Source organism: Penaeus japonicus, unplaced genomic scaffold, assembly GCF_977035675.1.
Source record: "Penaeus japonicus unplaced genomic scaffold, GWHDUDI00000001_assembly GWHDUDI00000004, whole genome shotgun sequence".
In the NCBI taxonomy this organism is placed as follows: Eukaryota; Metazoa; Arthropoda; class Malacostraca; order Decapoda; family Penaeidae; genus Penaeus; species Penaeus japonicus.
Window position 1 is genome coordinate 31,780,515 of NW_028234406.1, and position 6,296 is coordinate 31,786,810.

The following is a 6,296-nucleotide window of genomic DNA, read 5'->3' on the forward strand; positions in this document are numbered from 1 at the left end:
TTGGGGTGGAAAATTGGATATGGTGCCTAAGCTTTCTTTCAAAGAGAGAGGATCTGTGACGCTTCTCAATAACTTGTATAAATCATCAATGCTTGTTCAACATCAAAAATAGTGTTAGACCCTCCCTCCCCACCCATGAACTTTTAAACAAGCACACCATAATTATGTTGAATAACAGTCTATGCTTTTTACTGTTTGACCGACTTTTAATGCGAATATTTTTATTCTAGCATGTGAGGGAGAGATGGTGCCTTGTGATAATCTTCATGGTTGTTATCATCCCACTGAAAAATGTGATGGGATGAGACAATGTAATGATGCATCGGACGAACTTCAATGTTCGTGCTTAGAGCGCATGCATTCTGCAGGAAAACTTTGTGATTCATATCCGGACTGTGCAGATTTTTCTGATGAACGGGGCTGCGACGGTAAGATATTATGTTGATAAGCTAATATTATATAACTAGTTGGCTTCTGAAGATTGTCCCTTGATATAGCTAATGGCCGACTTTGAGTAATTACATTGCAGGCTTTTATTTTAATCTTTGACCAAATACCACTGAAAGAACTAGCATTACAAAACAAAGTAATTTCAAGTGACAGAGAATCTCTCCCAAGGATGTTTCCGTGGGGACCTGAGTTGCAAGGAGAATGGCACTATCACATGTGTAGCGGCAGAGGCTGTCTGTGACGGACATTCTGACTGTGCTGATAATTCGGATGAACTGCTATGTTCAAGACTCTCACAGGAGCAGGCTGACACTTCTGTGAGTACTGCAGTTTGAGGTTGCTGTTTAGGCTATAACACCAAACTATTGCAAATGGAATAGTTTCTTTTCTAATTTAGAAACATTTTTTTCCAATTATAAAATGTTTGGCTCTTTTGTTGTTATATTTAGAAATCATTATGAATGTTAGGTATTTACCCACTGGATACAGGTAATGTTAATGTACCGACAGTAAGACATTTTGTAGAGGTCCAGGGGACAGGACACAGACAAATTTCTTTCTTTTTTTTACTTTTTAGTGTTGTATATTATTGCAACTGATGGTAGAATTACCTTTACTATTACTGTAATTACCGATCAGTTTGATTTAACGTTAACGATGGATGACATGATATCACGCTTATGTGGTGGCAGCACTTGCTGCTGGTGATGCTATCACGTCATGGCTTTTTGTACGGTGATCGTGCGCGTACCGGGTGGCCGCAGCCAGAGTAGGCAAATAGCCGGAGGCGTTAGGCCTGCGCGCATTGAAAGACCCGGCGTTAAGATCGGCACCACTTTCCAAGCGTTATTTGAAAATAAATCCGTGAGCAGAAGACTGGACGGGAGAAGATGACACACACTAAGACTGAGACGTGTGTATCAATGCTGATGACATTATTTTCATGTAAATAATGGAGAGAGAGAAGTGAGTCGAGGTCGGAGAAGTTGGGGAGCGATGGTTAAGTAGGAGAAGGGGGAGGGAAGACTGGACGGGAGAAGGGGGAGGGAAGACTGGACGGAAGAAGGGGGAGGGAAGACTGGACGGGAGAAGGGGGAGGGAAGACTGGACGGGAGAAGGGGGAGGGAAGACTGGACGGGAGAAGGGGAGGGAAGACTGGACGGGAGAAGGGGGAGGGAAGACTGGACGGGAGAAGGGGGAGGGAAGACTGGGCGGGAGAAGGGGGAGGGAAGACTGGGCGGGAGAAGGGGGAGGGAAGACTGGGCGGGAGAAGGGGGAGGGAAGACTGGAGGGGAGAAGGGGGAGGGAAGACTGGACGGGAGAAGGGGGAGGGAAGACTGAGCGGGAGAAGGGGGAGGGAAGACTGGACGGGAGAAGGGGGAGGGAAGACTGGACGGGAGAAGGGGGAGGGAAGACTGGACGGGAGAAGGGGGAGGGAAGACTGGACGGGAGAAGGGGGAGGGAAGACTGGACGGGAGAAGGGGGAGGGAAGACTGGACGGGAGAAGGGGGAGGGAAGACTGGACGGGAGAAGGGCGAGGGAAGACTGGACGGGAGAAGGGGGAGGGAAGACTGGGCGGGAGAAGGGGGAGGGAAGACTGGACGGGAGAAGGGGGAGGGAAGACTGAACGGGAGAAGGGCGAGGGAAGACTGAACGGGAGAAGGGCGAGGGAAGACTGAACGGGAGAAGGGCGAGGGAAGACGGGAGGGGAGAAGGGCGAGGGAAGACGGGAGGGGAGAAGGGGGAGGGAAGACTGGAGGGGAGAAGGGGGAGGGAAGACTGGAGGGAAGACTGAACGGGAGAAGGGGGAGGGAAGACTGGGCGGGAGAAGGGGGAGGGAAGACTGGACGGGAGAAGGGGGAGGGAAGACTGGACGGGAGAAGGGGGAGGGAAGACTGGACGGGAGAAGGGGGAGGGAAGACTGGGCGGGAGAAGGGGGAGGGAAGACTGGGCGGGAGAAGGGGGAGGGAAGACTGGGCGGGAGAAGGGGGAGGGAAGACTGGGCGGGAGAAGGGGGAGGGAAGACTGGGCGGGAGAAGGGGGAGGGAAGACTGGGCGGGAGAAGGGGGAGGGAAGACTGGGCGGGAGAAGGGGGAGGAAGACTGGACGGGAGAAGGGGGAGGGAAGACTGGAGGGGAGGGAAGACTGGACGGGAGAAGGGGGAGGGAAGACTGGACGGGTGGAGAAGGGAGAAGGGGAGGGAAGACTGGACGCGGGGAGAAGGGGAGAAGGGGAGGGAGACTGGACGGGAGAAGGGGGAGGGAAGACTGGACGGGAGAAGGGGGAGGGAAGACTGGACGGGAGAAGGGGAGGGAAGACTGGACGGGAGAAGGGGGAGGGAAGACTGGACGGGAGAAGGGGGAGGGAAGACTGGACGGGAGAAGGGGGAGGGAAGACTGGACGGGAGAAGGGGGAGGGAAGACTGGACGGGAGAAGGGGGAGGGAAGACTGAACGGGAGAAGGGCGAGGGAAGACTGGACGGGAGAAGGGGGAGGGAAGACTGGACGGGAGAAGGGGGAGGGAAGACTGGACGGGAGAAGGGGGAGGGAAGACTGGACGGGAAAGAAGACTGGACGGGAGAAGGGAGGGAAGACTGGACGGGAGAAGGGGGAGGGAAGACTGGACGGGAGAAGGGGGAGGGAAGACTGGACGGGAGAAGGGGGAGGGAAGACTGGACGGGAGAAGGGGAGGGAAGACTGGACGGGAGAAGGGGAGGGAAGACTGGACGGGAGAAGGGGGAGGGAAGACTGGACGGGAGAAGGGGGAGGGAAGACTGGACGGGAGAAGGGGGAGGGAAGACTGGACGGAAAAGGTGAGGGAGATCTGGGACGAGAAGGGGGAGGGAAGACTGGACGGGAGAAGGGGGAGGGAAGACTGGACGGGAGAAGGGGGAGGGAAGACTGGACGGGAGAAGGGGGAGGAGCGACTGGACGGGAGAAGGGGGAGGGAAGACTGGACGGGAGAAGGGCGAGGGAAGACTGGGCGCGCGAAGGGGGAGGGAAGACTGGACGGGAGAAGGGGGAGGGAAGACTGGACGGGAGAAGGGGGAGGGAAGGCGGGACGGGAGAAGGGGGAGGGAGGGCTAGCCGGGAGAAGGGGGAGGGGAAGACTGGGACGGGAGAAGGGGGAGGGAAGACTGGACGGGAGAAGGGGGAGGGAAGACTGGAGGGGAGAAGGGGGAGGGAAAACTGGACGGGAGAAGGGAGGAAGACTGGACGGGAGAAGGGGAGGGAAGACTGGAACGGGAGAAGGGGGAGGAAACTGGAACGGGGAGAAGGGGGAGGGAAGACTGGACCGGGAGAAGGGCGAGGGAAGAACTGAACGGGAGAAATGGCGAGGGAAGACTGGACGGGAGAAGGGGGAGGGAAGACTGGACGGGAGAAGGGCGAGGGAAGACTGAACGGGAGAAGGGCGAGGGAAGACTGAACGGGAGAAGGGCGAGGGAAGACTGAACGGGAGAAGGGCGAGGGAAGACTGAACGGGAGAAGGGCGAGGGAAGACTGAACGGGAGAAGGGCGAGGGAAGACTGAACGGGAGAAGGGCGAGGGAAGACTGAACGGGAGAAGGGCGAGGGAAGACTGAACGGGAGAAGGGCGAGGGAAGACTGAACGGGAGAAGGGCGAGGGAAGACTGAACGGGAGAAGGGCGAGGGAAGACTGAAGGCCACTCCTTCCTCTCGTGTACCAACATCAACAGTAGTAAAGGAGTTGCAGCATGATTTACCCCAGTAGGCATCCCCGAAGGTATGAGCGCTCTTTTGTCGTTTCTTTTTCTGATTTTCCGAGTATACTCCCGTCGCTTGGTCGCCCCCTGGGCCGTACCTATGTCCTTAAGCATCAGATGATGCTAGAACAAGGTGTAAAGCCAGTTTACTTACCCGATTACCGATTCCCACACTCACGTAGGGCATATTTTGAAGAAGAAACCAACAAATTGCTCGCCCTTGACATCATCAAGCCAAGTAACTCCCCTTGGAGCGCCCCCATGATTCTTGTCCCCAATTATGTCCCCTCAGACCCATTGTCGATTACCGTAAGCTAAATACTGTTACCTTTCCCGATCATTACCCCATCCCGAATAGCGCTTATTATTTTCTCCTCAATCGACTTGCAGTCAGGTTTTATGAAATTGAAATGCATGATGACCGAAGGACATGACAGATTTTTCAACTCGCCATGGGCATTTCGCTTTCAAGCAAATACCCTTTGGCCTACGAAATTCCCCCATTATTTTTAGTAGATTAATGTCAGTTGTCATATCAGGCCTGGTTGGCAACACAGTATATCTGCATCTTGATAATATTTTAGTCTCTCTCGAGAGAGACCGACAAGCTAAGAAAGATCTTTAGGAGACTTGCTGAAGCAGGTCTTGCAATTAATGTAAAGAATTGTCAGCTCTTTAGTTCTCAGCCCGAAGAGATGTCAAAGAAATCAAATCCTTCCTCGGTTTGGCAGGCTCCTACTGTCCTTTCATCAAGGACTTGAATATAGCTACCCCACTCGCTAAACTCCTTTCTAGGGTGTTCCCTTCATATGGCCTACCGAGCAACAAGCAACATTTGACACCCTCAAGGATTCATTAACACACTCCCTAAGGTTATATAGAGGGATGCAGAGATATCATGAAGCAGATAATGATGCAGAGAAATGCAGGGGTACAATGGAAGTCGTAGATATGTAGAAATACCATGAAATATGTAATGATAAAGAATGATGCAGATGTACAATGAAAGCTGTAGAGATACATGGGTACAGAGAAGATGTAGAAATGTAGAAATATAATAAAATAGCCTCAAGAATTATGTAAAGACGTAATGAGGAGACAAATATACACTGGAATAGTAGAGAGAGATCTACAGATACAATGGAATATGTAAAGATGCATGGACAAAGTTTGAAGAGATAGAGAGAGGTGTAAATGTACAGTTGACGATGCAGGGATACAAATACAATGAAATATGTAGAGACAAACAAATATGTACAGATACAGAGAGATGCAGAGAGATACAGTGAACATGTAGAGATGCATATGCAAATTATAGAGACAAATATGTACTGAATAGATTGAAAGATGGCTTGATACAGAGCATTGTAGAACGAGATGTAGAAATACGACGAGACGTGTTTAGAAAGAGAGAAATTTCAATGAAAGGGAGGGCTAGGAAGAGCGGCCTTTTTTCCTTGCTCAGGATTTGCTTCCCTTTTTTAAGTAAAACATACTTAAATACTTTACATTGTGAAATCCGTATGCCATTATGGCTTGTTCGTGCTGTCACGCTCGAAGACCTAAACATAGGTCTCCTTCCTCTTCTACATTTCCATTTATTTATTTTTTTGGTGGATGTCTCTTTCGTATTTGTTTGAAAATAAAAACTACGAAAATAAGTACAGCTTAATTTTATCCTTAATTTTATAAAACTAATTCTTCTGTGATATTGCCTACGAAGAATATAATGACCTGATATGGACTATATACTACTATATTAAATTATTATAATATTAGTAAACTCAGTTACATAGCCCATATAAGCTTCATATTAAAAACAAGTGGAAAACCCAAAAAAAGAGTTTACCTAATGAGTTAAGGAAAGATCGCAAAAGGCTTCAATATACTCCTCTTTCTAAAATAACAGCTGCCTAATTTGCCACAAAGGTGGTTCTAGTGCACCACTGGTGGAGAAAAACGATGATATATGTCTCTAACAGGTTAATGATGAAAAAGTAGATGATGATAAGTATAAAACAGTCATTTTGTTTTACAGCAAATATTGAGCTTGCGACGAGAGGGTTACATGGAGATTAGGAGACATGGCGCCTGGCTTCCTGTCTGCGCTGATTTGAAAACCA